The sequence below is a fragment of the Triturus cristatus genome, chromosome 10, assembly GCF_964204655.1.
Source record: "Triturus cristatus chromosome 10, aTriCri1.1, whole genome shotgun sequence".
Lineage (NCBI taxonomy): Eukaryota > Metazoa > Chordata > Amphibia > Caudata > Salamandridae > Triturus > Triturus cristatus.
Window position 1 is genome coordinate 1119248580 of NC_140593.1, and position 21270 is coordinate 1119269849.

Genomic DNA, 21270 nt, shown 5'->3' on the forward strand with positions numbered 1-21270 from the left:
AGTGATTGCCAAAGAACATCGATCCTCTAGGAGTAAGCCAATCGCTCCCGCATTGGAGATCTATCAGGCCAAAGCAGTTGGTACAGCCCTATACGGTGCCGAACTATGGGGTTTTGACAACCTTGAAGATATCACCTTGTCCGAGAACAAATTTATGAGAGATCTACTCTCAATGCCTAGGGGAACCCCTCTGAAACCGCTCTTTAGCGATCTGGGTAGGCGTTCCATCAAAGATATTGCTAGGTTGCGTCCTTTGTTATTCTGGGCTCGCCTCTGGCGCACTCCGGAGCTAGAAAAATATTCTGAGGGCCTGAGAGAAATTATGAACACTCCAGGCTCCCATAAAATAAACTGGCTTCGTAACATCAAAAAATCCCTAAAGCAACTAGATCTAAATGATGCCTGGGAACATGGTGCCCCCGTGAGTAAGGTGGACCTTAAAAGAGCATATTGGGCCAGGATTGATAATGAGGACCTTAGTAATCCTAATGCTGGCAGGCTGACTGAAGCTTTCTACATTCACAAGCAGTCCATCTGCTTTGAACCTTATCTCGAGTTTATACAAAAGCCAAGGGATAGATCTTTGTATCTCCAGTTCAGATTAGAGATTCTTCCAACCCGAGAGTTCACTAGCAAATGGAAGCCTCCCCACCAGACACCCGACAGTTGTCCGATTTGTGTGGAGAAGGTCGAAAGCATTGCCCATATTATGTTTGAATGCCCAGTGTACAGTAATCCAAGAAGGAAATGGCTAGGCCCTGCCTGCCGTCTCCTGGGCACTACAAACTACCGTGTTGCCTTGCGCATTCTACAATCTGACACAAGACTGATGTTAGTTTGTGCAGTGGCCAAATTTTTGGGCTGGTCTTGGATCATCAGAAGTAAATTGACTAGCTCCAGTAGATGATTCCTGTTTATAGCACTTTTATCCACTTTTTTAACCTTTTTAACGATTTTAACATTTTTATGAATTTATATAACTAGTCATGAAGCTATCAAGGTGGAGAGTACTTTCATAAATATTGTGACTTTTTGTAAATATTGCTCCCTTGATGAATTGTCTGTTTGTTTTTACATGTTTGTATGTACATGCTTTTATGATAATTCTTTTATCGAAATAAAGCTTTTTGACTTGACTTGACTGGGGATGATAATAGATTCCTCCCAGGAATGCGGGACACCGTAACAAACAGCTGCGTTAAATACTTTGGTTAATAACGGGCCCCATATCTCTGGTTCTTTTTTATAGACGTCTATAGGCACCCCATCGGGCCCCTGGGCCTTCCCTCCTTTACTAGCGGAGATGCAATCCTGAACCTCGGAAGAGGATATATCTAAGGGAATGGTTGGCCAATCCCCTCCCCCTACATCCAAAGGTTTAGCCGAATCAAAGATCAAGGAAAAGTGAGAGACCCAACTTTCCGCACTGACGTTTGCCGACAGTACAGGCATCTCCTCGTTCTTTAGAAAGGGGCAGTTGACTGTTGCCCAAAATAAGGAGGAATCTGAAGTTTCAGCAGCCTGATCTAACTTGTCCCATGCCTCTTGTCTTAGTTCGGCCTTTCTGTTGGAAACTGCAGCCCGATAGGTAGCTCTAAGCTGCCTAATCAGGATTGTATCCCTTTGTTTGGCTGCCAGAGCCTCTTTAAGACCCTTAAGGGCGATGGTACTGGCATGGTCGAACCACCCCCTTTGCCGGCATAAGTTACCCTTAAGAGGGTTGGTAAGTTTAGCTTCTATACTAAGATTAATGTTAATAAACTTGGGCAAGATTACATCAGTCAGTTCTCTGCTCTGTAGGATAGCAACAATTTCATTTACACAATTAGTAATAATGGAGTTGGACAGGAGATCTGCCTTATCCCCCTTCCACCTGATTCTGATTCCGTTGGGTCGATGTGGTTCAATATTAACTACTACATTTGGTTTTGGGCCGTGTTTGGCCTTCCAGAGGACAACCTCCATGGTCAGGCAGTTATGATCACTAATTAGGTTATCAACTACCAAAGGGACTGTACACCATGGGTTAAGGCTAGAAGAAATACAAATAAAATCAATAACAGTGTTAGCATTTCGGCCCGTAAAAGTAGGGAGGGTTTCACCAGAGGCGCCTCTCATATTTCCCAGCATCTCCATGTCGTAAGTCATCAGGATTTTGTTTAATGAATCACCATAGGGATTATGGGGAAAATGAGGGACGCCCTCCCCCCAACAGTTTACGAAACCACAGACCCTATGTGCGGAAGATGGGCAAGCAAAAGTATTAAAATCCCCTAACCAAATAAAATCGAAAACAATGTCGTTTCCCGTAACAATATTTGCCAAAGCAGACTCTAAAGCAAACACTACCTGTTGCCTAGTATTATCGAATACATTATTATAAAAATTTATTAAAAGGATATTTCTATCCTGCTCCTGACAAAGCCATAGAATCTGGGAATGGGCCCCAATCAAAACATGTTTCTTTACAGTGAGTGGCACATCCACTGAGATCAATGTCAAAAGCCCACCCTTAGCTCTTCCCGAACTGGAAGCCACAGCCGGCAGTTGGTAAGAAACAAAACCATTATAATTAATGGGGTCCAGACTCCAGGTTTCCTGGAAACATATTATGTTAAAAAGGTTAATAAAATCAAACCAACCTAAACAGGCATCCTTATGTAAAAGTCCCGCAACATTCCAACAGGCAATTGAGCACGGGCCACAGTTAGCTGGTAGGGTGAGCTTATTTAGTGCAGTCCAATCCCTATCATCAATGACTGGTCTTTCGTGTTCACAATCCACTGGGGAATCAATATGGCTAACACAAATACCAGTAATATTAGTTGACTCCGCAGAATCAGGTACCCCAGCGACCGTACTATGCCTCCTCTTTCCCAGGGGAACGTCCTCATTCCCTATATCAGCTAAAGGGGATACCAGTCAATCATTACAATCAAGCCCACTCAGGGGCTGAAATCTATTGAACGTGGGGATAGCGGGGGCGGCACACAAGTTCAGATCTCTAGGCCGCCGCCGGTGGCGCTCAGCATCAGATTGGGTAACAAGGTCTCTATAAAAGTACCCAAGGGGGCGTAAAGAGATACCTTGGTCACCTATAGAGAGAGATGCGGCTTTAATTAACACAGTGGAGGTAAGTTGTGGGTTACGAAAATTAATGACAATACAGTCTCCCTCACAAGTCTTACGGGATTTGCCAACCCAATTGGTTCTTCTAGTACTTAAAATATCCCTTGATAAGACTACAGGGAAGCCACACTGTCGGTGAAGCCAATCCACAGTCTTATTCTTTAATGACGAGTGGGATTCACCACAGCCATGGTTACTACCGGGCCCTCTAACAGGGGGAACATTAGTCAAGACGGCCACAAAAGGTGCACATGTCAGTGGCAGATCCGGTTGAGGACTGCTAGAACTGTTAATATTTGCTTCGGGACCCATCAGCTTCCCTGATACTGGATTAAAGGGTGGTTTAATGTAACCCGACCGCTGGGGGGAGTATTGGAGACAGCAGATGGAATTTCACAGACATTCCCAGAACTAAAATTAGAATTTCTACTCCCAGCCGTTAATGGAACTGAGTTAGGAGTAATTGAGGGTATCTCAACAGGCCCTTGTTCATTAACATTAGTTTTGGCTCCTATACCAGCCTTAACAAATGAGTCCAATAATCCTCCAAATCTGGCTACTTCATCTGTGATTGTAGCAAGTTTAGTCAAAAGGGGTTTAACCAATAAATCAAACTTGACATCTATAGCATTAATTAGAAAATCAAGTTGTTCGTTATCTAGAGTGATCTTAGTACCATCCAATAACACTGATTGAACTCGTTGAATATTGGGCAGTAAAGGGTCAGTTCTCTTAGTGGGGCGATTCCCCCCTCGTTTAGGCTGGGTAGTTTTGCTGTTATTCCTACATGTGCGTGATAATCTTTGTCGCCTAGAGGCCGTCAAGCTGGGGGTTAGTGGATCAGGTGTAGCAGCTTGGCCAGATTCCGGGTCCTTAGAAGGCCCGGGTGTACCACTAACCATGCTTATAATATCCGCTGGAGCACCCTGAATCGAACCCTGACTCGAACAATCCATTGGATCTGAAGATGTACTAACATCTTGATTAGTACTAGACTGGGGGGCCAAACGGTTAAACGGAGGGGGACTCGTGCATAGTGACCCCGACCGTCCTAAAGACTCCCTACGTTCACGGTTGATTTTATCAACCATCTTGACCAGATAGTTATCCATAGTTGTGGACACAGCTGCTGGCTTAGCTTTAGGCATTATGAGCCAGGCCGGTACCAAATACTCACAACAACTATCTCCACAAAAAGCAACTGACTAATAACTTTCTCTGTGTGTAACTGCCTATCCCAGTTCATTAAGCACGTAATACCACCATACACCTTATTGACCAATCCTTATAGCGGTAATGACTAGTCGGGTCCACCTACAAAAGGAAAACAGATTAATAACAAACAGTAGACCAGTAAGCGGCCCCCTCCTACCCCCTCCTGTCCCGGACTGTCTCAGACTGTCCGCCCTTTGTCCGGCCTTCGTCCTGGGCGTCCCGCGGCGCGTCCCGCGCTGCGGTATCCAGTAATATTAAAAGGGGGGCAGGGACCAATAGGCGGGAAGGCGGGCCGCGGCTCAGGTGCGGGCAGGCAGCACGGGCTCCTGGGAACTGTAGTCCGTCCCACGGCCTCTCTCACCCTTAGCAGCGGCGGCGATTCCAGCGAACAGCTCCTCCCGGTATGGCGAGGCTCCGAGATACTGATGCCCCCAACAGCGATGCGGGACCCGTGCCAGCGGGTTCCGCGAGCAGTTTTCAGTGTTTGTGGGCGGGAAGGCGGGCCGCGGCTCAGGTGCGGGCAGGCAGCACGGGCTCCTGGGAACTGTAGTCCGTCCCACGGCCTCTCTCACCCTTAGCAGCGGCGGCGATTCCAGCGAACAGCTCCTCCCGGTATGGCGAGGCTCCGAGATACTGATGCCCCCAACAGCGATGCGGGACCCGCGCCAGCGGGTTCCGCGAGCAGTTTTCAGTGTTTGTGGGCGGGAAGGCGGGCCGCGGCTCAGGTGCGGGCAGGCAGCACGGGCTCCTGGGAACTGTAGTCCGTCCCACGGCCTCTCTCACCCTTAGCAGCGGCGGCGATTCCAGCGATCAGCTCCTCCCGGTATGGCGAGGCTCCGAGATACTGATGCCCCCAACAGCGATGCGGGACCCGCGCCAGCGGGTTCCGCGAGCAGTTTTCAGTGTTTGTGGGCGGGAAGGCGGGCCGCGGCTCAGGTGCGGGCAGGCAGCACGGGCTCCTGGGAACTGTAGTCCGTCCCACGGCCTCTCTCACCCTTAGCAGCGGCGGCGATTCCAGCGAACAGCTCCTCCCGGTATGGCGAGGCTCCGAGATACTGATGCCCCCAACAGCGATGCGGGACCCGCGCCAGCGGGTTCCGCGAGCAGTTTTCAGTGTTTGTGGGCGGGAAGGCGGGCCGCGGCTCAGGTGCGGGCAGGCAGCACGGGCTCCTGGGAACTGTAGTCCGTCCCACGGCCTCTCTCACCCTTAGCAGCGGCGGCGATTCCAGCGAACAGCTCCTCCCGGTATGGCGAGGCTCCGAGATACTGATGCCCCCAACAGCGATGCGGGATATATATATATATAATAGTATATATTTATATTTCTAGCTATATAGAATTGGAGTTAAGAATATTAGATCTATGCTTATCTATACGAACTTCGTTCACAATTTTTTTCCCCTCATTATTTAGGACTTGATATTTTGCGACTCAATATTTAGTGCTTTATATTTTGGCCCACGCTATTTTTGTCCTCAATATTCCGACATACAACCAACTGAGAAGAGTTAGAGACCAGTTAAAAGGCTCTTATTGTCCGCTATGGCACTTCCGGCTGGCACTATCCCTGAATGTATGTATATATACAGTGGCAGCTGGCATGTAAGGAGGGTTGGACAAAAATAAAAGTAAAAAATAACTTTAAAAAATATATATGATTACACTTACCTTCCTGGTGCGATGTCCTCCTTGCTCGGGTCTTCATCAGGCAGGCAGGCTCCAACGCGGGACCAAGGAAACTGCAGTAACCAATCTTGGTGCTGCTTTCATGATCATGAAAGAAGCGCCAGGATTGGAGGGAGCATGTATAGCATATACATGCTCCCTCCAATCCTGGAGCTTCTTTCATGATCATGAAAGCAGCACTAAGATTGGTTACTGCAGTTACCTGGGGTGTGCGACAGTTTAGGAGAGGACAAAGGTTCATACATGGCCAGTCGGTCCTGAGAGAGACTTATTATCAAAAAAGAGATTATTTTTCCTATAAAGACTGGCGGGAATACACTCTATTCAGTAAATGTTTGACGGGACATAAAAAACCTCAAGAAATTGATTCTTTTTGCAGAAAACAGTTACATTTATTTAACAGTATTTGTTATTTGGATTTAAAGATCCAGTGCTCACATAGACGTGAAAAAGGGTGTGAAGTGGTGAGAGAAGAAAAATAAACCCATACATCGCATTGATAACATAGGTAAAAACTCCTTGGTACAAATTATTAAGAATGAATAGAGTTTTGTTGTTGTAAAGAGGTCGACGGCGTTTCGATCTCAAGAAATTGAGATCTTCCTCAGGACAAGAGCTGTGAGCAATAGGTATTTCAAAAAAGCCGGCTGGGAAGCTGAGTCAATCAGTTACTAGCGGGGCAAAGTAATCATTCTAGTCGAAGTGAAGGCCACGTGGCAAGTTGTGGCAGACGAAAGACATCGGGGATAGAACCCAACAAATTGCACCTAATGAAGGTGTGGCGATTATTAGCGTGGATGGACGAGCAGCTCTGTCATAATTAAGTAGCGTAGGTGCACAGGGTACGTGCAGTTACTACATCGAGGAAATCCTCAGAAATTGAGGAGACACCGCAAAGTCAGTGCCGGTGAGAGGCTTATTTAGCTGCTAGGTCCGTCTGTGGATCGAACCGGCTTCTGCTCCGATGTGGTCCAGTGCTAGTGCATAATAAGTCTCTCTTTGGACCGACTGGCCTTGTATGAACCTTTGTCCTCTCCTAAAGAATTGGAGGGAGCTGCCTCTCTCGCCACTCCCGAGGGCACTGGATCCCTATGCTGTCTCTAACCAGCTGGGTCAGAGAAGTTTCAACTGCGCATGTCTGGCTGGCCGTCGCAAGAAAGCCGGCCAAAGAGACATGCGCACTTTAAACCTAAAGTGCCCTGCCCATGACTGCTTTCTGCTGCTGCCTGATTGGCAGCAGCAGAAATCCGAAAGCCCCGCACTCCCCACAACCCCCTATCCCCCCACACCCCCTCCTCCTGATGCTCGGCTTGGGAGGGGGATTTGAAAAATAAAATGGTAATAAATGTACTTTATTACAATTTTAGTTTTCCATCTCTGTGGCAGTTTGGTTAGTGGGGTGGCAAGAGCCGCCCCTGTGTATATGTAGTTATTTCAATAGCGCAAACCTAGCTAAAAGGCAGCAGAGCGGATCCCTATTTCAATCTCATCAAGTAAGAAATATGGCGGAGCCAATGCGATGTAATAGCCCCTGTCACTCTCTCCATCTGTCGGGACACATTACGGCATCTTAGTGCCTTAGCATTAAGGCCCTCGTCTTAGAAGGCTCTTCCTGCCGCTTATCCGCTGATCCCATACAGATGTGGAAGGGAGGAGGAAGATGATGGTGGAGAGGAACAGAGGCGGAGGGATTCACATGTGCAAACAATAACTTCTGTTTCTAGACAGCGATGAAAGGCTGAAGCTACAGAGTGAAAAATAACCAGACCTCGGGGAACCTCTGTGTGCCCCGTCTGGGTGTCAGTCAGGTGCTATACTAGAAGTAATGCGCACTGCTTTCTCACTTACCTGCCTACCAGTTATTGTGGTTTTTTTTATCTGTCTGAGCCTATCTCTAAGCCAGTCTTTCTTGTGTCTGTCTCAATGTCATTCTGCCTGTGTCTTTTTGCTTGCCTTCTTTTCTGTATTTGTGTCTGCCTTTTTTTGTCTCGTACTTACTTTCTGTCTCTCTCAAGTTTTTAGGCCTCGCCTGGCAAAAGCAGCGCATGCTCTCGTCAGAGAGGACCTTTTGGAATCGATTCTCCGCCGTGGGGTCATGCACGTGCCTGCATGGACAAAGATGGCTGCTCTCGCCACCTGTCCAAAGCAGACAGCATGCGCGTGTCCGTGGGACAGTGGACAGTCCCACGCCATTTTGTTGTCATAGCTCGGGTCTTCCCGTCGCACTTGCGCGCGCGTGCATGGCGGCGTGCTTCACTTGCCGCGCTTGTTTCTCCATGGCGCTGTGCCTCTCGTGACTCCGTCCTTTCTGCCATAGCTCCCAGTTCATCCCCAGCACTGACAGAAGTGAACTCACCATTCCCTTGCTGCGGGCCTTCGATGAGGGTAAATCGTACGATGATGGCCGTGCACAGGCTGACGTTCCCTTTACTCAAACCTCCAAACACACGTGAGACAAGAAAGACAAGAAAACTTCTCGAAATGGCCCATATGGCATAGGATGAAATCAAACCCACCTGTGGAAAGAGCAGGAGGCATCTGTTTATTAACAGTAAACACCATAACACTTTTTTCACATTTGCAGATATTCTCAAGGTCCGATTCTGAATAACGCCTTTGCTTCAATGAATGTAAAGAAAAAAGCGGATTTTTACACTATGCAATTAGCAATGTTGACTTTTTTACGACGCTCAGAGTTCCGCAAAAAATTTAGCGTTTCACCAGACCCTGCCAATATGTCCTGTGACCGGGTATCGCGCGCCTGTTTTTGTAAAAGTAGCACAGCTCCGTGCGCATGCGCTATACCCAGCACAGTAAGGCCTAATGCAGAAGCTACCTGCCCCCACTATACAGACGGGAGCCCAACAAAATGCCAGTCAGGGTCTCGCTGTAAAGCAGTAGAGGTGTGACTGTATGACTGGAGAAATAAATTAATTCGTGAGCCTGGATCTTTACTAAGAAAAACTAATTTAAGAAATCTAGCAGTCAGGGCAGCAGTCTGGTTACTTAAGACTTCTGAAAGCTGACCTAAGAATGCATTCCGTCCATAGTTATCATTGACTATGTGGTTTGTAACGCACATTTGCTTGCTTTAAATTTGTTGGCTTTATTTGTTTTAGAATGTCCAGCATATTTGTTTGGTCCCTCCTACGGAGCAAAGTATGTTTACTGTATTCTTCCATGACTGCTTGCTTTCTGTAAACATGCCTTTACATTTTGTTCTTATCTTGTCACATTTGCTGTGCATTCAAAGACATTGAAACTGCTGTGTTCTGGGGGTTACAGCAAGTGAGCTGGCCCTGGGGGATGTTGTTCCCAGGTCATTAAATGCTCAGGGTGTGGGGGGGGAGGAGGCATGTACCCCCCTTTATAAAACGTAAGTCTTGCCTTTCATTAAGTTAAAACCATTTGTTTTGCTATACAATACCATTAGCAAAGCAAATGGCTTTAACTTAATCAAAGGCGAGACCTATTGCATTTTCAATGCTTGTTTCTCTTGTTTTTGTTCAGCTTCATGCGAGTTTCGGTTTCTCTTATTGTGTTGTTGTGTCTTTATGGATGTACATCTGTCTGCATGCCCTTGTACCAGTCTGTCTTTGCTTTTGACACTCTGTCTTCTTGCGCCTTCAGCCGAGTCTACTTTCACAATGTATTTTTTTCTGTCCTCCTGTGTGTTTGTATTTGCAATGTAGTCTTTCTGCCTATCATTAGGCCCGTTTCTCTTTGCCTATTATAGTTGTTTTTTGGGTTTTTGGCTGTTTAAATGCCCTCCATTATGTCTGTCTCAATTAAACTCTGAAATTGAATTTAGGCCTCAACTTGCAAGTTTTATGTATGCAAATTCACATTTTGTGGTTACAAAATGTGAATTTACACATGCAAGCCAATTTACTCACATGTAAGATCAGGGCCCTAGCAAAGAGGGGTCTGCCCCGGGCGGCACGAGTTTTGGGGGCAGCGGTCTCCCCCCTCACTCTTACCTGCGGCCGCGAGGGGCAGCAAACGCAGGATCCGATCGCCAGCACCTCTCCCCTGCTCTTATGGCCACCGCAGGGGCGGCAAAGGCTGGGACCGCCATCGGCGGCAAAAGGCCTAGCTACGCCACTGTGTAAGATTATGGTTGAAAAAATCTTCTTGCATGGGCAGGGAGTAGACATTCCAGGACAGGAAAGCAAGTGAATCTCGACAAAACTGTGCCATTATGGGAGCCAGGTCTGGTAGCTCAGTGGATTAATGCATTCACACCAGGCACCAGTGTTAGACCCAATGGTCACAAGTTGAAATCCTGTGTCCAGACAGCCTTTCTCCTCCCTAGGTTATTAAAATGAGTACCATAGAGTTGGATAACAATACCATCCGTTTTCACTCAATAATACTAAAATACTCGCCAGGATGAATATGAATTTTACAGATACAAGGCTTATGTCATTTGTATGCGTTAATGTGAGGAATTACCCTTAAATTGGTAGGGTTGTAGCGGAAATGGTTTCCTAATGGGGGAAAAATATAGCCTTAGAGCCCGACGTAGCGTGTTCTACCCGCCATTAAAGCCCGTTCCAGGATTAAAGGCCCGAGCCAAAGGCCCTAGAGGGCAGAATGTTCAAATTAGTAAAAACAAAGGTCTCTCGGAGCTCAAGGGCTTTGAAATCCTCTTGGGCTTTGAGAAGCCTTTGTTCACAGCAACAGCTGTGGAATAAAAAAGCGTTAGAATGTTGATGCTCCGGGCTTCTACCAGCCAGTAGGAACCTGGAGCACTCCATGTTTTTTTACAATGGACTGCTCAACAACCCAATGTTCTAATAATATTTAAAGTACACTATTTCAAAATATTTAAATATACATAGATCTAAAACCATTATATTTACACTTGTGAAAATTACTTTGCATGATACTAAACACCAGTGGAAACATTACTTTAGCTGGTTCCCTGGAGTGCTCCAGGAAAAATAAGTGTTACTTATTTCAAGGAAAAGAAGCATTGGTAAAGCTAATGGGTCTTTCTTTCATTTTGTGTCCTGACTGAAAATATGTTATAAAAAAGCCTTCTGAAATTAAAACAGTTTTTAAAAAAACGATTGTTTTCATTATACAATGCATCTATGAGATAAACAATTGAATGAGTCACGATTCCATATATTTTCAAGATGTAAAAAAAAAGTCCTGTTGCGTTGCAATGCAAGGACTCCATGGTTTGCGGAACGATCCTTCAAAGAGCCTGAGGTGAGAGAAAAATAATCTTCTGGACAGAGGCAAAACTCAATGTATGTATATTTTAAAGAATTTGCAACACTAGGTCTTTCTGACAGTGGGATTATCATGCCAGACCTAAAACTAGCTGTGTTCATCTCCTCCTCCTGGTCCAGAGACACAGGGGTTGTCCTTGGCAAGGTTTCCAGTTGGGGTGATGCTCCTGCAGCAGTAGTTACAGAGCATCAGTTCTTAATTTGTAAAATATTAAGTGCCAGGGCTTTGACCAGGAGGCCACTGCTGCTTGCACCACCCATCGCCCTATCATCGCTGCCAAAACAACTCCTAACCATCTCTCTCCCTTGTAAATGCCACAGTTCCGATTATTCCAGGTCCCCAAATCTAAAGGAATGGCTGGGAAGGCAGGTATTAGTAATTTTTTAATGTATATTGTTTTCCTAATCAACTGTTATACTGCTCATCTCTAAATTACATGAGCAGTGCCACCTTGTGGCAGACTGCCCTAAGTGTGGTGTTGACAATTAGGTGCCGGTGCCGAGCACCGTAAACCAATTAAGTGCCGGTGCTCAGCACCGGAAAGCTCCGGCTCAAATTAAGCACTGCAGAGCATTATAGAGCAACCAGGAAGAAAAATGTTGGAAAACAAAAATTAAACAGTTGCATATATTTCTCTTTTAATGAGGCACTAGGTCCAGCAATGAATAGTTGAAGGGCACCCAGCAGCGGCCCGTGCAGGTAAGTGCGGTGGTGCAGTGGGGGATGGGGGGGGTTTGACAGACGACAAAGAGGGAAAATTAATTATTATTTAATTTTTCCTTGTGGTCGTCTGTCGAGTCCCTCCCCAAACTAACCCCACCACTCTTACCTGCACGGGCTACTCCTGAGGGCACCCTTGCCAAGTGATGTCACAAAACAGTTTAAAAACACATGTTCTGAAAATGACCACAGGTGGCATCTGAGGGGTGTGAATTCACTAACTATGGAAGAGAGGTGATTTTATCCATGCTCTCGTCAGATGGATGCGCTACGCTCTTCACTTCCATGGACCCCTGGCCCGCTGTGGTCACTGGCCCTGGGCATGCGGCTACCACAGCAGACCTGACTCACAGAACTCCCACGGCACGTGAAGCCTCCTCTCCACCAGCACTCCCTCTCATGCGGTAAACAATGAAGAATTTTACCATTATAACAAAGATTTTTGCATTATAAATTAAGTATGTATTAGAAATCAATCAAATACATACAAATAACAGATTATAGGCGAAGAAGAGATGAGGATTTCACTTCAGAACGTAAGGGCTACGATAGTGACAGAGGTCTATTACTGGGTGAAGCGGTAACTAAGAAAAGGAGTATTTCTTACTGGAAATACATTTGATGCCCTTGTTTATTTTTCAGTGTTGTGTGGTTCCCCTCGATAGGGCTATATAAGAGATGTGGCTGGGCATATCGAATCCTGTCCACCTCCAGGTACTGTTTCTGTGAACAAGAGCCCTTAGCCAGCCCTCATTCTAGAAAAACAAGACTGTTACAATCGGAAACGTTCCTAACTCAGGTAACACATGAGGAAGTTCAGCTTCCAAAGCCAGTCAGAATTCTGAATCCATGCTGGATGTGTGTAACTTCAGTAGCACTTTAGACTAACACGATCAGCCCTTTCAGTAGCGGCTGCCGCCCTGGTACAGTGGTAGGGCGGGGGGGGGCAGGGGATTTAAAATTAAAATAAAAAGACTTGCCTGCCGCTCCGCTCCCGGCCGCCTCGTTGCTCCTCTCATCCCGGAAGTGGGTGGGCTTCACTGCACAGGCTCCACACCCAATCCAGACGCTGCTCTCATGCTATACTTAGCATGAGAGCAGCACCTGGATTGGCCTGAGCGGGCTGGTTTAACGCTCGCTCAGGCACAGGGAGCCTGCAGCTTTTCTCCAACCCAGCTGTACAATACAGCTGGGTTGGAGAAACCTAAGTGTGCCTGTCTGTTTGGCCGGCCGAAGACTGACATGCGCACCTATAAGTGCCTACCACTCCTCCCTACTGCTGAAGTGATGCTCGTCAGCATGGCCCCACTCCAGCCCTAACCTCGGCTTGCAATAAGGTTAGAAAAATAAAATGGTTTTATTATCATTTAATTTTTCAGGAGGTGAATGTGTTGTTGCCATGATACCTTGAATGAGTGAGGAAACACAATCTTCTGTCTACCATTTGGAATTGTCACAGAAGTTAGGCTCAGGTAATTTTACCAGCTAAAACATTCCATACTTTTAAATCCCGTTTTAGGCTTGCAAATCAATTTTCTGTCTGTGTGCAGAAACCTTTCTTCCTGGCTTGATTGTATCAATGTTCTCTCTTCTTCACTGTAACAAGCAACAAGCTTTGACAAAACCAACAAGTCAAACATTAACAAGCATACAGTGCTTTTTTCTACTTGTTTTGGATATTGTGCACAAGAATAATGCAATAAATCGCAATCAGAGTAGCCAATGGCGGAAGTGGGATGACCTATTGGCCCGCACTGTAAGCTGTGGTAGGTGGACGTCAAGAGTAAGTGACAAGTGAACAGACCAATGAATGAAGAACATTGACAATAAGCCCCCATATGTATATATAACATACAATATTTATTGCCTAGAAGCAGTACTCTGGCCATACAGCCAAAGCTCTCTCAAAGGACCGACCTTAAAGGGGAAGTTGTGCAAAATGTACCGTTGATGACTTCAGATCTGGATAAAAAAGAACATTAGGCCTGGTTTCACATTTCTAAGTTGGCCTATGCTTCAAAGAAAGGCATTTATAACAGAACGTTCTACCTCCTGATGTACAGAATCAGAATTCGTGGAATTTGATGATTGTGTCTTGCAGCTATGGCAGCAGACAGTCTTTTAGGCACAGGAAAGGAGGGTGGACGCCCACAAAAACTGTAAATTTAAGAGTATTCACAAACATTTTGCAGATAGTTCCCACCCTGCAAACACATGCCAATTGTCTCTGGTGAAATACAAAAGTCAGTGCCCGACCATGGTCGAAAGGGGAAGCAAACCCCAACCTAGGGGCCTGTGACTCAAAGTAAAATATAGATTTCCCCTCTGCTCTAGAAACAACAAATAAAAAAGGGAAATGTGCAAATGCATGTTTCCACATAATTTATTACTAGTTGGGAAAATGTGCAGTAGTAAATTAGGCAAAATTGGAGTAAATATGGAAATACACAGCTGCTGTAGATTTCTGGGAGCAAGCCAGAGATTCTAAATAGATACTGAAAAAAGTCAAAAATCTACTCCAAACCTAGATGTAAACCAATCGGGTGGCAAGTAGATTTTTCTTGCATAGCATGCACACGTGCTGCGCAAAGGTAGGTGTTTGGGGACTTTTACAATGCTTTGTGTTCTCTGCGCCCCCCTTTCACTTACTGTTGGTGAGCAGAAATAGTCTTGCATAGCCTTCCCTTACAATGTTCTGTAATCAGTGGTCGAAGTGGGGGGGGGGGGGGGGGATCTGAGGGGCACGGCGTGCCCTTACTTTTTTAATTTTAGCAGAACAGTTCCCTTACTTCTTGTCAAAAGTCAGCTGTCCTGGGACGGTTAATTCCAGGAGCTGAAAAGCTTCAGCTAAACTGCCATTCAGGTAGCCTCGTGAGCTGTGAAATCGAGGGAGGGGAAGACAGAAAAAACAAGTCTTCTTGGCAGGGTGCCTGATTACCTGAAAGAAGTGTAAATGTGCCAAATGCTGAATCTGCAAATGTAAAGGGCGTCTGGAAGCCGGTATTGGCTTTAACTGACGGAATCCCTTGAAACTTCCTGGTGATACACATTTATTCATTTTGAGCAGTACTGTAAGGGAGCTCCCTGCTAAGATGTGAAGTGTGTTTTCTTAAAAGACAGTAACCATAAAAAATTGCTTTCTGATGACGCACATTTATTCTTTTTGAAGGGTATGGTAAGGGAGTTGCATTCTAAGCTGTGAATTGTGTGCTTTTAAAAGACAGTTATAAAAAATAACAAAAATGCACCATGTACACCCTGCAAAATATCTATATTTTGGAAACACTTTTTATCTTAAACCTTTTTGTGCAGTCTGTAGCAGCCTATCTTATACAGTGTGTATGTCTTGCATGTCCGCAGTGCTTTCTGTCACCGATTGGGACCCTGTAGCACTAACCATACACAAGTCGCTATTCTCCATTGCATCAACCAGGATTTGGTGCAGTGCATTAACTAATAGAGGTTTCATATTGTAAGATAGTGTATTTCCCACTGATTAGCATATTAATTGTCATGTAAGCTGTGTGTTATTTTATTTGTAGTTACCAGAAGGTGAAAGACTGAAAAAACATAGAGAATATATTGTTTTTTTTAGCCACAACCACACTCACTCACCCCAACCCTTGCCCCGTCCCCTTAAACGCAGCATCACAGTTCCTATACTTTTTTTTCTGCACTTCGACCACTGGTTCTCTTGCAGTTACTGTAAGTCGTGAAGTGAACAATGGCAGTCTCGGATGGGTCTACGGGGCAATCAGGCAGGGCCGGACGGGTTGTTCTGACAGGTCCGTATGTGGGCCAGTTTTTTGGCTGTTTGTGGGCCTGTTTTATGGTCTGCTGGGGTTTTATTTCCTGTTGAGTTCCCTGATATTAAAAAAAACATTGCCTGAAGCAAAGTTCAAATCCATACAGTCGAAAATCACTTCTACATCACGTCTTTCAAGTTCAAAACTGCCACAATTTGGAACAGCCGTGTCCCGTGCAGGTAAGAGCGGTGGGGCCCGGTGTGGGGGATTTCGATGAATGATGATGAGGGAAAATTATTTATTTATTTCATTTTCCCTCGTCATCCTCTGTCGAATCCCCCCCGCCCCGCTAACGGGCCCCACCTCTCTTACCTGCACAGGCCGCGGCTGATTTGGAAATGTGTTTCACTAATGTGGCCAACTTAATTTTGGTCAGAAGGGGGATGGGAGCACACTGCTTCAACTCCCAGCACAGTTCACCCCTTACTTGAGTTTTTGCTGAAGTATTTCACCAAAGTTGGTGCAGTTTAGTGCTGTCAATCTCTAGACACGTGTTTAATTTTGGTGTTGGGGCCTATTTTCTGTCCCAGACTGACCCTGAGCACAAATAAAACAGCAAATGCAGTGCACATCCGGTTTCACAGCCCCAGCATGTAATTTATTCTCAAACCTACCCTCCTCTGACAAGAAAATGCTAGCAATCCGCATAAGTAAATGGAAAACTGGAATTTATACGAGTTGCTAGTAGCACATTAATATCAGTCTACTCAAGATTACGTTTGCATAACATAAAAACACACAGTCAAAGCCAAAAGGCAGCCTTTTGGCTTTGTCAGCACTTGTTTTGTTTTCACATGATTTTTGTAAAGTTCCTCACCAATTTAAACAAAAATCAGATATAAGCAAAAATATGTTTTTATTTCAAATAACCCACATTGCTGTAATAATCCCTGGCACTGAAGGGAACTACTTTGTGTGTGAATGTGCTCCCAGTGAAAGAGCAGTATATCATCGACCAGAGCGGATTTAGCCAATGGCTGAAGTAGGCGGACCCATTGCCCCAGACTACATGCTGTAGTGGGCAGACGAAAAATGTGAATGACAAAATAACAAACCAATGGATTAATAGGGGTGGCTGAAAGCTCCAACCAGTAAGTACGTTATATATATTTTTTGAAAAAATGAATAGGTATTGGTTAATTGCAGACCTAATTGCACACAGGCCTAAAACCTCTGAATAGATTTCAGACTTTCTCTATCTGGCTTCACAATTCATGGCCATTGCAGTTTTCCTTTGGCTTCTCCCTTCCTGAAGATGACTGTATCCAAATGAAGATTTCAGCCTCCTTGTTAAATTTTGATTGAAAATGACAGGGTCAGGGGTCATATCAATCTTCCAAGCTCTGGACAATTCCAAATGAACAGTGTGGATCTCTCTGCTTTGGGTGGCCCAGGTTCATTTCCTGGCACCACCTGTACAGGTTAGAGGGAAGAAGAGGGCCTCCCCAGGATTGGGATTCGGCCCTCTAAGTGATCCGCCATGTTATGTGAATGAAAGAGAAAGGTTGCGTCCGGCTCCGCGCGGACGACTCGCGAGGCTTTAGGGATCAGGGAGGGATTTAGTGCTGCCGCTTCTTGGCTTGCAATTTCCGCTGGGGTGTTGTTTATTGCATCGTCCTCATGTTTGAGCCGGTCACTGAGGCACACAGAAGGGTGGGAGATTACAGGCCCTGAAATTAATAATTCACTGCTGATCCCTTCCTTTGGGTGTCCCCAGGTGCAGGGATGGCTGAAGCCTCTGAGCAGTCAGAACAAACTAGAAAAAAAATTGCTTGTCATCACTTGGCTCTTCCTGCCTCACTGAACTCCTAAACTTTGTTCACACCACAGACTTCATGTGGTCACCAGCTTTATATGAATGCATTGTTTTCTCTGCCCCTTGCAGAGTGCCAGCATTGCACTAATGCCTTTCTAGGTAATAATATATGCAACATGCACCAAAGAAGCATTGACAAAGCCCAAAATGTGAATTTTGCATAATAAGATTAACTCAAGCTTCACTAAGAAAGCGTTGGTATGAATTGGCAGCAGCAGTGCAAGCTTCCCTGACACACATAACAGGTTTAGCAAGGTGGCAACAGGGCAAGCGTCTCTCACACAGAGAATATGTGCAGAACAGAAGCTTTGCGGCAAGCTAATCACACATATGCATGAGTATACTATCTACCTACTCAACTTTAAAGGACTTTAGCCTTGAAATATTCTACTGTCGCAAACGCCAGAGCATAGCACATGCTGCCTGATCATCTAATGGGGAAGAATATTAAAAGGTCTTTCCATGGGAATTTATGAATCTTGAATGATCATTCAATGAAATAGAAGATAAGAATAATAAAACATGTTGCTATCTGAAATCCAGATGTCTTACTTGAAATCGAATCCTCAAAAAATTGAAAAGAAATAAAAAAACAAAATTGAGCATTAAACAGGGCTGGCGTTCACCTTCATCAAGATTGTGCAGACCTTCTGAGTGGTGACATCAGAGGAAATGACAAGTACCTGCTATGGCAGTTTTGCTGAATTCTGATAGAGGGAAGAGGTGTGGAGCAGAGGCCAGGGCGACTGACGTCAGACACTGGGGATCACGGTTCGATCACCGGTGGCAGGTCAGGCCAGCACCATGTGACTTTGGGCAATAGCTCGCTTAATCTTCCTGACGGCCCCCAGCGCAGGGATGCCTACGGGTAGCTGTGCGCTTTACAAATACTGGATTTACATTTTTACATTTCATGCATTGCAATAATGAAAACTCGTACTTTAGCTCACATAAGACATAGTAGGCCTCAGGTTTCTTACCGTGAGGTTTCATTGTACCACGTGGATAGCCTTGTATGTTTCATATCTCACAAGAGTAAAAATGTAATGTGTTCCGCAGTAAAGGAGGAAGACTTTCACAGACTGTTCTTAATAAAGTTCACACATTCAAGGTTAAACCTAGCTGTCCCAGGGAGAATCACAACTTATTGAACCTTTCATGTTTCATGTACAGATGTTCCTTCTGAGATGCTCTATGTAGTAGGATTATAAGAATCTTGTTGAATGTATTCTGTTGTAAATGTTTCTCTTTAGCTTTAGTCTGATTGGTTAAGAGCTTGTGAACCATGTGCGACTGTAGTGGATGTGCGAAGTCCTTTGTTCTGAAGCCTATATAGGAGTGTGATTCCTTGATGTAAGAGAGCCCTTGCCCCTTTACTGGAGAAGGGAAATCTATGCTGGAATTCTTCCCCTTGTTATACTCTGTATTTTGCTGATCTGAAATTTACTGAGTTTCTCGTTGACTCTCCACCTTAACCGAGCTTTGCACTCTGCTTTATTGACTAATTGATTTTGACTACATCAAACGAATTTCTGTATGACTTAAATAAAATTTCAAAGGTTGAGACTCATTGTCTGTTATTTTTCTAGGACCAAATTTGTTCTACATTTACTCCTATTTGAAAACTGCCAACTTTAACTTCTTAAATTGAGAGAAATCCAGCGGGGAGCACCAAAGCCCATCTAGGGACAACATCGCTCCCGACCCATCACGGGCTGCTGTGGACAAGATTGACCGGGTTTGCTAGCCGCCACTCCTGATCCAAACTTAAAATAGAAGAATTTAACAAACTGTGCAGCTCCACCATCAAAGGGCAAAGGCAAAGAACTCCACCTTTACTTACACAGACAGCAAATAGAGCATGTGCATATTTAACGTATTCATTGTCATGCCTTTGAACATAACAGGAGATTTATTGCAATACTTAACCTGCCATTTGATTGAAAACTGAGCCTATTCTGATTACTCTACCCTGCACTCTCTTACAAAATTAAATCACTTTGATTAAATTAGCATTTATTCGACTGTTGAAGAGATTACTCAGTTCACTTTGCTCCAGACTGTACTACAATAAAAGATTATTTTGATATTTTTACCCCGCATTAAATAATAGAAGCTGATTACTCAAACTATTGTCCGATGGAATAAATAACAGAAAAAGGTTACTCTGGTTAGCTTACCCCTTGGGGGATTGAAGGGGATTGTACTGATTACATTATCCTATATGGGATTGCAGACAGACACTACTCCCTTATCCTTTCTTGGATTACATGAGGACACTTGTACTCCTTTATTGCCCTTTAAATTACAAACAGAGACTGCTGACTACTTTACACTGTCCTAACTTACAAAAACAGGTTACACTTATTAGTTTAACCTGAACCAGAATGGGAAAGGTTCTGGTTACTATACCTTGCACTAGATGATAGAGGTAGATAGCATTGATTTCCTAACCTTGAATTAGATACTATTACTATGATTATTCACATTTGCATCAAATTAAAGCAGATTGCCATATTTACTCTAAATGCAACTACAGAAGAATGCTCTGAGTCCATTATTATTTATTAGATAACAGAATATTACTCCAGTTACTTTACAGTTTTACATTACAGATTACTCAGACTACAGTATTCTCTATTGTATTGCAGACAGTGAGTGATCTAATTACCTTAACCAGTTTTAGGGTATTGTAACAAATTACTTCACCCTATATTAAAATGCAGGTAGAAACCTTTGATTACTTTACTATGCATTAGATAACAGAAAAGTATTTGCATTACCTTTTACTATATTATTAGGCGCTCCTTAACCGGAGAACAAAAGGAGGAAGTAATGTAGATTAATTTAATCTGCATTCAATTACATAATCTCATGTCTAATTATTGTTACTTCATTAAGATTCGGACACAAACGCCACAGAAACCCCATAATAGCAACTTCCATCAAAGACACTCCCAGTACAACATGGGGCATATTCTCAAGGACTTATCGCCGAGTTATCGGCACTTTATGGCAGCCAAAGTGGCGATAAATTCATCGCCCTATTTACAAGCAGGTGATAACAGCCGATATCACCAGTTTTCCTGCGATAGCAGCCGCAAAAAAGATCGCCACCGATGACCCCGGCAACTAACGCTAATGATAAGCAGACTAGGCGTTCCCGTGCAAAAATCAGCAAAAACACCACTCCGCAACATTCTCAACGACCAGCCAGATCTGTGATAAGATCCCAAAACAGGCAAAAGGTGCCTTAGCAGCAGGAATTTAACACCTGCCCTTACCTGGTAAAGTCGGACGACAACGTGCACCATAAAAGGGAGCCCAGCCCAGAGCCACACCAGAAGAACAACAGATGCCATGGAGCTACTGATCATGCAGCTCGGAGCCCCAAGAGGGCCTCAACACCCACCGCCACCACACCCAGACCCACCACCCCTCTCCCCCCCCCCAGACTACCACACAGGCAGCACAGACAAAGACAGCGGACCTTCAGAAAACGCACCAGCCTCACAGACCTAACACCAGAGGATGTCATTGCCCACTACAGGCTCCAAAGCACAACCATCCTCCGCATTCTGAACATCATAGCCCATAGGCTGACAGTACCAACACAGCGGACAACCAACATCCCTCCGCAGACAAAGCTGCTGG